This window comes from Harpegnathos saltator, unplaced genomic scaffold, assembly GCF_003227715.2.
Source record: "Harpegnathos saltator strain DR-91 unplaced genomic scaffold, Hsal_v8.6 scaffold434, whole genome shotgun sequence".
Classification (NCBI taxonomy): domain Eukaryota; kingdom Metazoa; phylum Arthropoda; class Insecta; order Hymenoptera; family Formicidae; genus Harpegnathos; species Harpegnathos saltator.
The window spans coordinates 162,501-175,162 of NW_020230244.1; the positions used below are offsets into that span (position 1 = coordinate 162,501).

General features: G+C 53.0%; 1 protein-coding gene across 1 annotated transcript in view; it reads right to left on the reverse strand.

Annotated features, from left to right (window-relative positions):
• The window catches only part of LOC112589227 (uncharacterized), a 41,330-nt gene that overhangs the window by 9,803 nt on the left and 18,865 nt on the right, over positions 1-12,662 (reverse strand). The gene's annotated exons all lie outside the window — the stretch shown is intronic.

Here is a 12,662-nt window from a genome sequence, read left to right on the forward strand (position 1 = left end):
AATCACTCTCACTATCATCGTTCGTAAATACGCGACACCGACGAGCTGCGATCGAAACTGCGGATCGAAATTCGAGCGGTTCGCAACGGTGAGGCGTTCGCGGGCCGCTCTTGCAGGTAGGAGCAGCCGCTGATCCAGATTCGTCCGGCGTTTCGGCGCGATCCGGCCTGTGCGGACATCGAAGTCTCCACGGCTTGCGACGGCTTGTGCGGGCGTTGAAGTCTCCCGTGTGCCTCGCTTAAACGGCGGCACTCGTAAGCGCGCATAATGGTTCTCAACCGGTTCACGGGATTCATTCAGAGAAACGTCAATGCTGCATCTATTCACGCACGTGTGTACCTACACGTACGCGTGCGTACATGTGCGCGCGAGCGCGCGCCTATGGACCGTCGCTACCTGTTCGCCGGTGAGACCGGTCAGCTCTTACCGGTCGCGTACGTCTTCCCAAAGCAAACACCGCGCGCGTGTTTACGTCTGGATATAAAAATGCGGCGAGGAGGCGAACGAAAGCGGGCTTCGGCGTAACGCCCCGAGATTGATTCCTGGACGCGACTCATCGAGATGATTTCGCGCAAGAGACGCTCTCGTTGAAGCGCGTTTTTGCGTCTCGTTCTTCCTTTACGTTCTGCTTGGTAATTGTGCACCGTGTTGCGTGCCAATTGTACGTGTGTATTATGAGACGAAATAAAATCCTTGTAGGATATCCCTTTTTGTCTCTTCGCTCCTCTCTTATTTCCCTTGGATCGTATCGCGAGAAGGAAGAATTCCAGCCAAAAATAAGGTACAGAGACATTATGTATAAATAACAGCTGCATTTTTTATCCGTCTCGAACGGCGGCAGGAGCGGCATTTCTGCTCAATATCGTGAAATGATAATTCGAAATCGCCGGCCTGGCCGGATCGGAAAGCCGTGTCCTGCTATCTAACGCTAATTAAACATCGATGCGAAAAATGAGTTTGATTTATCCTGTCGATAATTATATTCCAGCGACCGGCTCTCTCTCGCAAATCGACACGCGAGCGCGTTTCTTGCGCTCGCTCGCTCGCGCTCATATCGCGGCGTAAAGAGCTCCGGAGTCGAGATTGGCGGCAGGAAGCGCAGCAATGACGCTCGTGATAACGGTATCGAAAGTGTTACGCATACGTGCGCGAGCAGCCGGGCTCATACACTCGCGAGGTTATCGGTGGTTAAACGCGCGTCTCGACAACGCGTAGCAGGCACGCGCGCACGCCCGACTAAGAGCGTTGTTGCGTCGAGCGGTTTAGGCCGGTCTTACACGGACACCACAGTGTCGGGGAGCCATGGGTCGTTTGGACTACAGTGGGATGCTTGGGATGGACTGCTCTCCCCAAATGGAACCTCTAACATCAACGTTGAAAGTGTGTCACACGGAGCGAAGACCCTCGGAATAAAATGTATCTCGACGCTTGTGGTGGATCTTTGAGAAGGCGGCTCTCTCGTTAGAATCTAAATTTATCTGCATCCTTCTGCCGAGAGTTTCTTCTCTCGGCTGAAAAAGTTTCAGCGAAATAAATCTGCGGCTAATGTGACGAATGGAGATTTTTGGTTAAATACACCAAGCGGAATTTTGCGATAAATTTTCGGGAGAAATTCCAAATGCCTGCGTCTCTCGATGTTCTCAGCTCTCCCGATATTATTTATAACATCTTTTCATCGTGCCCCATTATACGTATTTCCCGCAAATCCTCACCGCGGATCGTGCGAAAACGGCTTTATACGCGCGCCGGGATTAAGCCGAGCGGGGAAACGCGCTCGTTCGGAGAGCTCCTCTCTAATTCACCGTCGCAGTCTAATCAGTCGTCGTGGAAAATTTACTCTCGGCAAAATATCGGCGTCGCGCGTGAACGCGTCTCCGGCGCACAAACTCGTGCGCCACCGAGGTGGCGTTTATCGCACGGTACGTCGTTACGGGAGCCCTGTAACGATTACGTGCGAACCGATCCTGCGTCGACCGGCGCGCAGGAATAATAATTGCCTAGCGCGGACAATAAGTTGATCGTAGGAACGCGACCGCGTGCGTTTCGCCGTTCGACTACCGTGTTCCAAGAATGCGTCGCGCGCAAGAATACTACGACCCCGAAGTACATTAACTGTATATTTATATATGTTTATATATGTTTTTTATGTCCTCTAAAGGGGAAACCTTAATGTACGGATTTAAAAAGCCATTAATGTGGTAATTTTCAACGATGGTGTCGGCGAACAAGGTGTTGGAGAAAAAAATGAGAATTGATCCGCTCGATGCTAAACGTACAAGTTTCGCGATATTTTTACACCGCGTATAAGTAAAGAAGAATTAATTATGAAGAATTTATTCTCGTACGAGCACGACAAAAGAAATGAATGCAAAAGAGAGAACGGCGAAAAAGATCCATAAATTTCGCCTCTTGTTGCACAATCGGAGCCGCGTTTAACATCACATGCAATTAACATGAACTTTCAACATTCGTACTCGACCGAACGCTTATCTTAATATGTATCTGCATATTTTTAATTTCGCTCGGGTCGAGCGGGAAAGAAATGAGCTGAAAATAGCGAAACTCGTAGCGCCAAGTTGAACGCATTTTATAAATGGAAAATTAATTAATTAGAAGTGCACCGCACAGTTTATACTTCGCAAGTCTATCTCGATCCTCACGTCGCGTTATATAATCGACCCGAGGCGATATAATGCAACTTAAGATTTAACGCTAATTAATTCTCATTAAATTCCGTCAACATGTTAAATTTGACTTCACCCGTGAAGTCGGATTTCACAAATTTATCGGCAATTCACGACTCACGCTAGTCGATGACGCGCCTCTCTCGCGCGCGTTCTTTCAAATTTATTACAAAAATCAGATAGCTTTCGGCCAACGCGCGTTTTTAGCGGATAGCTTATTAAATTATACTTTAGTCGAGAACTGCGGTCTCGTAGAAATCGACGGACCATCCGCGGTGCGAAAACGAGACACTGACAAAGCGGGTCCAAATCTGAATTACCGAATCGAGTCACGATTAATGGGCGCAATTAGTCTCAGCGCGAAAACAACTCGTTGTGCCAACAAGTGGAAGGTGGATCGGCGAAATCAGGTTGTCGAGAGGATCTCGCTGAACCAGAAAAAGAACTTTCTTCGGCCGATACCTGCTCGCACACTCACACGCACACGACACGTATGCCGCGCCGACGGCGGCATTAATCGCGGGATCTTTTTTAAACGCAATACAATTAACCGTAGCGACTAAAAGTGGCCATTAATTTAATCATTCTTACGTAACGCCACCGTAAGTAGTTTGCCGGTTTATCTTTTTCGCGACCAACGAGCGATGTGGAAAATGACTCGCTTGAATTTCAAAATATGCGAGAGATATTCGCTCTCGACGCGCGACTTGAACTTTGTAAAAAACAAAAAAAAAAAAGAAAAAAAAAGAAAAAAAAAGAATGCCCGTCGTTCGGAAAAGTTTCTCAACTTCCCTCGATCGTAGAGTAGAATTTTACTCGACAATGTCCCCGTGACCCGCGCGGAGTCGCATCGAGGCGGCGGCGAGAAACCCGGCGCGGAATTTCGCCGTGCCGTCAATAAATCGATCGCGGAGGAAATTAAGTCGCCCTTGCGTAACGGTACTTGTAAAATCGCGCGGATACCCGACGGGCGTTCTTGCACATCGTCGTCGTCGTCGTCGTCTTCGTCGTCTCCGTCCGGCGCGCCCGCCGCTACGTCCGTACCGCCGCTTCCATAAGTCGGCGAAATTGCAGCGCTCTCTTGGCGAGGAGCGTGGTGAGCGGGCCGTTAACTTTTCGCAAGAACGGAAAACAGTTACCCCGCTCAGACATGCGTCCGGCGCGTCTTGCGGCGCTCCTGCGACGGCGGCCGAGGAGCGAGGAGGAATAAGGAGGGCATTTCATTGAGACTCGAGCGCGCTTTAATGGTCACGACGAAACGAGGCGATGTAACAGCGCACGCCGCAATTCGCGAGAGAGGGTTTTTCCCCGCGACAACGGCGACAACGGTGATGACGACGACGACGATGCGGCGTCGTCCGATTGATTTCGCTAACTGGCCGCTCCGCGCCGTAATTGGCCGGATCGCTCTCTCTCTGAAAAAGGTGCACGACGGTGTGTCTCTGGGCGGTTCGCGCAAAAACCATCCTTTTCGACCGGTGAAACTGCCCGAGCAAATCGCCCGCACACAGCCGCGCGCCGTGACTCCGCCGTGGTCGCGGACGCTCACGAAAATTACGGCAGATAACGATAACGACGAGATATTGCGGCTTATCGTCCTTCTCAATGCGAGGGACCTGTTTTTCGTACACCCGCCGCGAGCCCCGCCGCGGGTTCGTCTCGCGACGATGCGGGTCGGCGTAATCGATTAACGCGCCGATCCGCGATGGAATCTCCTTCGAACTCATATCGCCTCGAAGAAAGATCTAATTTAACGCGTCTTCGTAAATCACGCTCAAGCCCAATAAAGAGCTAATTACCGCGACGGTGAGGTGACGTTTGTTAGGCGTTAAGAACTCGTCCGCACCGAGAGATATCCGGATGCGCGCCGCGAATCGATAATCCGAAGAATCCACGAGAGCGACGCGCGGAGCGAGCGGGATACGGTAAAATGTCGTTCCGGTAACGACTTAACTCGATAACTCCGGTTGAATTAAAACTGTTTACCCGCTCGGGCCGCCGCGGAGATTATCGTACGCGCGATTCAAACGAGCAGGAAAACGAGAGAGAGAGAGAGAGAGAGAGAGAGAGAGAGAGAGAGAGAGAGAAAGAGTGAGAGGGGGGAGAGAGAGAGAAGATTCCCTCTTTTCTTCCACCCCGGTAGAAGCGGTACACGTCGCTTATTAACTTCCCGTCGAATATGATGCCTACGTAACTTCCAGCCGGTAATTACCGTCTCGAGTTAATGGATAAGCATAAAGCACACCGCGTCCACCGTACTTCGCAACGATATTCCCGCAGGATTACTTTGAGCGCTGTGCGTTCAGTCGGGAGGCCACGATCGGGAGGTCACAGCTTCGTAGGCATCGAGGAGGCGGTACAAAATTTCGCATTCTTCCCGCCGCGGCAAACCGTCGGATGCTCGCGCGTGGTTCGACGGAGAAGAGAGAAGCCGATGTGACCAATCAACGTTTGCAATGGCAGGAAGCAAGGTGACACTAGGACACAGGAGGCGATATGTGCCTCGGATATCTGAGAGTGTCGAGCTGCACGCGGATAGGAGTGTGCGAAGGGGCTCATATACCGCTCATATACACACACACACACACACACACACACAATTCGTGAACGCACGCCGGCTCTGGCGGCCAACAGCTATCGTTGGCCGGCGAGAGCAGCCATTGGGAGCGCGCCATCAAGGACCCACGAAAGAAAGCGCACTTTGGAAACGATACGCTACGCCTAGCGTCCGCGACGTTGCACCTGGTCGTGAACTGTCCTAACTGCTAAGTTACTCGACGGCGTTATCGAATTGTCTCTCCAGCGGTCTTTAAGTTTTCCGTCCCTTTCAACGACCGAACGCGTCCGGTCAATAACCTTATATCCTGAAAATATATCCTGAACAAAATTAACACGGAGAAAGAGGAGTTTGTCACATCCAGTTCTGATATTCGATGAATCCGCGGGAACTAATCTGTGCCGCAATCTTACGTCGAGAAGGTCTCCCCTCGGTATCCAACATTATTCCGTACGATGTCTCTTTTCCACGATGACAACGAATCCTCCGGTTTCCAATGATGATCGTGCGCGCGAAAAGAAAAACGACGGCAAAGTAAATAAGCATGCATCAAAGTGCGCTCGCGTCTACTTAGAAAATCGACGCGTATTAATCACAGTCTCGGATTAACAAACACACTGCCTTAGCCGACGACGGCGACGCGACGGGCGTGTCGCATCGCTGCCGCTTCTGCCTGAGAACGCGAAAAGTTCATTCCTGCTTTTACGCCCGGCTGTACATGCATTATTTATCCCACCGCTCATTATAAAATCATACGAATGAGAAAGGGCAAAAGAGAAAAGACAAGAGAGAGGAAAGAGAAAAAGCGGCGGCAGAAGAAGCAGCGAGAGACGGCAACCGCGAGGCTCGCGCCGCGGTAGAGGCCGTCATTTATTTCCCGGCCGTTGATAAGTTTCGCCTGAGGATTTTCGCACGATTAAACGTTCGCGGTGGAAACGAGCGAGACGGACCGCGCGGCGGTTCCATCATCGCTTGATACGTGGTCATTAGAGATCTGTTAAGGTGTCGTCGTTTAGCGATCCTTTATTATGCATAGCTCAATTACGATAGGAGGAAGAAGGATGAGGCTGACCGGCGCGCGACTGGCAATCGCTTCTATCGGGTTTTACATATTGTCCAACGATGCGTGGATAAGCGTAAGAGAGATAATTTATCATTAGGCGTTACGCAATTAACGTTGATTGCACGCATCTCTCGGTTCATGATCGTGCAAATGCGCGCGCGCGCGGAAAAATTCAATCGACCCGCAGTGAGCGCGCAAAGGGGTATTAATTACTCGGCGATTACGCAATAATGCGACAGTGCGCACTCCGAGTGCACGCACGCGGTGATTACGAACGAGATAAAAACGTCTTAGGGACGTACGTACTCTCTCCCTCCATACGTGCGTTAATTACACGCGGGCGACACACGAGAAGAAGAGCGGCGCGCGGCTTAAGCCGAAATGCATTACGCTCTCTTAAATATTCGCGCTACATTAAGGTCATCGAGCGTACCCGTCGCGGATCGTGTTACCGGCGTAATTCAGCAACGGAGAAAAAATCGGGACCTTAATCCCGCGCACGTCGCGCGAGACCCGACACCTCGATAGTATGTATTCAATCCGGACAGCTGAATCGATCTTAATTAGTTATCCCAACTAATCCTAGAAACCTGTCGACCGCGTGTGCTCGAAACGTGATTCTAAAAACGCTCGCTTTGACCGAAAATTCGGGATCAAACGCGCTGCGTGCCGACAGAAAGGCAAGTTTCTTCTGCTAGAATCCATTTCACGGAGAAATACCAAAAGAGAAGAGCAAGTGGGCAACTGAGAAAGAAAGGGAGAGAGAGAGAGAGAGAGAGAGAGAGAGAGAGAGAGAGAGAGAGAGAGAGAGAGAGAGAGAAAAAGATCGGAAATGACACTATTATGAGGAAACAATATCATACAATACAAGGTAGGTCCGAAAGAATTGGCGCGGTTAGTTTGCAATATTAGCGCCTAAGAATAAGTAATATTTAGAAAACACAATACTAATCGATGACACCTCTTTTCCTTTCTAAAGAGCACCTGCTTGATAAATAACACAACACTCTCGCGGTACATTTCGAGCGGATATCTTCTTCAGACGATTCCCAAGATCCCAGTCGCTATTCAAAGGATATCGCACCTTGCCTTGTGGATTTTCCATGCACGACTCTTTCCGACGCCGTTCGTTTGTTCATCTCTCTTTCAGACGGACATTATCGTCTCGCTAGATAATCTTTTTTCCTCAGTCACTCCAGTGACCCCTCAGGTAGAGACCTGCGTGTATATAGGCCTCTCTCCTACCTGCCTCTCTCGTCCGTGAGATCGTGCCTCCATATACCTGCGGTACATGGCCAGTATATTTATCTCGGGAAGCGCTGCGCACACACATATGACGCGCGCGCACATGCACATGCACGAGCGCGCGCGCGCACACACATCGGCCGTGTGCGCCCGATGTTGGGATACCGATGGCCGAGACGCTGTTCTATAGAAAACGTTAAGAAGAGATGCACCTGTCAGGTCGGTGAACACCCCCGTCAGGGCTTTATCTGCCGGAGCGTAAAAAGCCAAAAAACTTCTGCCACCACCACCACCACCACCACCACCACCATCCCCGTCTCTCCCCGGCGTCGCTGGCCCTTTTCTCTCCTCGCTCACTCTTTCTCCTGATAGAGAGGATTTCCCTCGTATAATCCGCCATCGTAATTTTTTCGTTGCCGCGCCGCGCACGTCCGATGCATTCCGGAGAACGTTGCCGTGAGAACGCTCTCTCGCGCCCGTTAATTTTCACTAATGCAACTTATTCACTCGCAGTCGCGCAACCGACGAGCCGGCCGGCGAGAAAGAGGGCAGGGAGTTTTGCGAATCGTTTAGGCGCAAAAGTCAACCTTCAAACAGTGTTCTCCACCTGTACGTATGTGTCTCTCCGAAGTAATGCGCAGCAGCGGTGAATTTTTCGAAAGAATGTGCGCGCGCTACGGCTCTATATTTAGTTTCGAGCATTATTAATGCTCGAAAATGTTACAAGATTCTTGTCTCTCCGCGTTGATCAATCCCATCGACCCTACTCGAATTATTTATAGCGGATTTTTCGCGGCGCTATTTTTACCGTGACTGCGGCGCGCAATTGAAATTAGACGCGCGCGCGCGCGCGCGCGCATGGCGATTTTACGATAAGGGACAGCGCGAGCCCTGTTGCGCAATGACGGGATTTGCATTCGCTGTCGCTACACAGTGTGCGTGCTGTTACGTAACGTCCCGTGTATTAACGCGCAGCGTGGGTAGCGGTGTCGAGGTGCGCATGTGGGAACATATAATTATGTGTATCATAATTATTATAGCGAAAATCGGAATCGTCGACGGGACGTGATAGTCGCGCGTCGTGCGCTCTATCTCGGCGCGAATCGGCTTCGCGTATCATTAATCAACGTCACCGTCGCCCGCCGCGGACGCAATAATACACGTAAAAAACGACCAATAGTATCGTTTAACGTTACATCGCTAATCCGCCGCTATATTTCCATTGCGTCGCGCGATATCGCACACGCCGCTGCGCGTGATAACGGCGCGCGATCACGCATCAGTAGTTCCCTAGAAAGTTATTTATCGACGAGCCCGCTCCTCGCTAATGCGTCAAATTAATTATACCCGCAATTAAATGGACAGTCGGCCTATTTAATTGTGCCCGCGTGTCGTTCCATTTACGCGCGCGCGCGCACGCGCCTTCCGATGCGCGAGTCCGCAAAGGCCGCAGCCGGAAAGGAAATCAGGTCGCGCGTCTGTAAAAATAAGTTTCTTCGATTCGACATGTCGATTAGGCCGATCGAGATTTCGTAAGCGTCCGCGAACGATTTCACAAAAGCCACGGAAGACCTAACATCTGAGTGTTGACGTTTATTTAACGCTTGTAGCTTAGACTGGTTTTTGCCCGGCGTCATTATGCAAATTAGGCAGTCACTTTTTAGACGGAGGCACTTTCAACGTTGCGCGTTCGGGTCTACCGATACGCGCGCGGGTCATGAATCAGCGCGAAATTGAAGAGGAAGAAAAAAAATATGAAGATTTATACCGAGACAATTTTCGTTTCTCGTTGCTCGCCGCGCGAAGAAAAGGCTGTTAATGGAGCGTTAAATGAACGCCGCGGAAAATGGTGTTAAATGAACCGAACAGAAGAAAGAAACGCGCTGCTGTCGTGAGCAGAGAGGCCTAATAAATAAGTGTGAGTGTCCGAAGGGCCGCGCCATGGGTCCATGCCAGTATCCGCTCCGACGGTTACGTAACTCGTGTTCTCGAATTTGCAGATTCGATGCAGAGGAGGGAACAACACGGCCGCCGAGGGTGTCGCGCCAGCCAGGTCGAGCGAGCGAAAATACGAAATGACCCGCGAAGTGGGACGCGGATCGCGCGAGGATCTCTTCGTATCGCGCGCGCGCGCGCGCCCTGCGCACGTTTCCTTTCGTCGGCGAGACAATGTCGCTCGACTCTCACTCGACACGAAGAGAGATCCGGTGTGAGTAAAAGTTACCGGTCGGGACGCCGGTTTTACCAGCACGTCTCGCAATCCACGTCCGATCTTTACCGATTTCGTGGGAGCGCGCGTCACCGCCGCCGCCGCCGCCGCCGACGCGCTCTCGGCGGCGAGTATGTAACTCGGCTGCCACGCGGATCGGCGCGGCAGCTCCGCGCCGCGTTCCGCTCGAAAACCGTATAATTAAGTCCGATTTCACGCGGCCGAGCGAGCCGCGATATCCCGCCTTCCTATCCCGGCCGCAACGTGTGCGCACGCACACGCACACGCGCGCGCTCCCTCGCGCGCTACACCGCGTCCAGGTGACTCGCTCGTAAATCTGTTATACAGTTACAGGAAATATTATCCTGCATCTAGGCAAGACCTGAATGCGTAACGCGAAGGACTAGGTAGCCCGATCGAGCCGGTCCGAGCCCGGTCGTGAAGACGGCGGATAAGGGTGATAGAGAGGAAGAGTGGGAAAAAGGAGGCGTTGGTAGGCAGGAGATATAGGGGATAAAAGAAATGATGATGATAATAATAATAACGCGGCGGGGACGTTGCACACGCGCGCATGTTGCGCGTGGCGTTGCGGCACGTCGCGCTGCGCAGCGTAGCGCGTAGCGTTGACGTTGCGCCGACGTCTGCCCCGTTCTCGCGCGGGATGCGAGGAGCGAGAAAAGAGGGAGCGAAGCGGAGAAAAAGAAGCACACGACGTGCTGCAAAGCCGAGAGCGCATAGGCGTTTCCCTATTCCCTATCGGCAAATTGCAATTTCCTCCCTCCCCGCCACCCCTACCTCGCCCGTCCGCCCGCCCCTGTCCGGGCGTGCCGCGGCGACGTGACAGCTTTGTGGGCGCCTTTTGCGTTATTAATTACGATCAGGCATGCGAGACGATTCGTATACGCCGGTTTTCTGCGAAACAGGCTACCGATCATAATTATTCGACCAATCATAATCGCTCGAGCGTACGCGAGCCGCGCGGCTCGCAGTGCGCGAGGAGCGGGGGGTGGTGTGTGTGTGTGTGTGTGCGTGTGTGCGTGTGTGCGTGCGTGCGCGCACCTCGACGTCGAATCGCGATTTATGGATTGTCGAACTGCGAAAGCAGTGTAAACAAGTGTTCCGTTAGCTCTCGCGGTTATTCAGGCAGAATGGAAAAAAAAAGAAGGGAGAACCGCGCCGCGCGATACCTCAAGCGTTACCGCCGCGCTTAGACCGCGGCGCGATAATTTCGCCGATCTGGCGATACATGTCACTTTTTCTCTCCGTCTTCCTGCCGTCCTCCACCTCCTCTGCGCTACGATCGGCTCTCGAGTGTGTCGGATCGCGGCGGTGTATGCGCGGCTCTGATTGACATATGCAAATTTCATGGCGCGGCAACACGTTTCTGCCCGATATCGTTTTATCTGCCTGCCCTTTCGAGAGAACCGAGAAAAACATACTTTCGCGCGTCTCTCTCTCTCTCTCTCTCTCTCTCTCTCTCTCTCTCTCTCGTCATATCGAGCATCCCCAGACTCGCGCGCGCGAGACTGCGATGGGCGCCGTTCCGCTGCCCTTTCGAGCGAAAAGCTAGCAGCGAGCGCGCGAGCGCGAGCGTGCAACCCTGCCCGCGCGATCGTTCCCGCGTATCTTATCGGCAGAATGAAATATCGGATCGAGTTATATAGTTGTTCGCGTGGACTTTTCGCCGAGCATCGTCGGTCGTCGCGCGGGATCTCCCCCGGGACGCTCGCGAGCGAGCGATGCGTCACGCCAGCGGTCGGCTCTGCTGCCGATAACAACGTTCTACAAATTTTCATTAGCGACATGCCCGCGGGTCCATGGCCGGCGGATAGCGCGAGCTTGATTTACGGCGGCGAGCGCCGTTGATTTCGCGCTGTAATGTGCTTTATGAAGTCAACGTTATTTACGCGTTATAAACGGAACGGACGCGAAGAGCTTCGACGACGCGAGCGGGGGAGGGGGGCGGGAGGGGCGCGCTCGCGTTCTTACGAGACTCCCGCGACGAACCGGTCCGCGAGATAAAGGACTGATAAACGACGATCCTCGGCTTGTGGATGTCGCCGGCTTGGGTCGTGAGCCGGGCGAGGCCGATCGTCGATCGTCCCGCGAAAAATCGCACGCGATTCCTTTTCCCCCCTCGCTCCGCTTTCCTCCGCCCGGCCGCCGGACACGCGGCGGCGCGGCGGTCGCCACGCTAATTGCTGGCGAATATAGAAATCGGCCGGTGACGAGCAAAAGGATGCGCTGAATTATAGCGAGGCGGGCGGAGCGCGAGGGAGCTAATCTGAATATCAATAGCGGAAGGAGATGGTGCATGGCTTCTTGTGCGTGCGAACACGGCGCGATGCGACGCGATGCGAAGCGACGCCACGCGACGCGACGCGACGCGACGCGACGCGACGCGAAGCGATGCGAAGCGATGCGAAGCGACGTGGCGGCGGGCCGATGCGCGTGTCATCCGTCGCGCGCGTGTCCGCTGCGCTTCTTTATACTTTGCAATGCAAAGCGCACACGCTCGGCTCGTCCCGATATCAGCCGACTCGTCTGAAAAATCGCGCGGGCGCGCGCATGTACGCGACAGGAACGCATTTGATCACGGCGATCGTGCGACGAGCGCTCGGGCTTAATCTAAACGTCAATTCGACGAATCCGTCGTTTCCGGAGAAGCATGCGAGGATCACGTAGCGTGAGAGACGCGCCGCGGCGCAGACTTCCGGGTGGCGGCGCGCACGCCGCGAGAGAGATTGCCTGTCGGATTAAATTCTTATAATAGCGGTATTTACGCGCGATAGCCGAGGCTCGATAAGACTCGCGCGCTCGCCGAGACAAGTGCGAAGGCTGTCGAATTTTTCCTTCCGCGCTGACAATCGTGTTCGTTTTGTTCACAGGGGATGGGACTCGAGG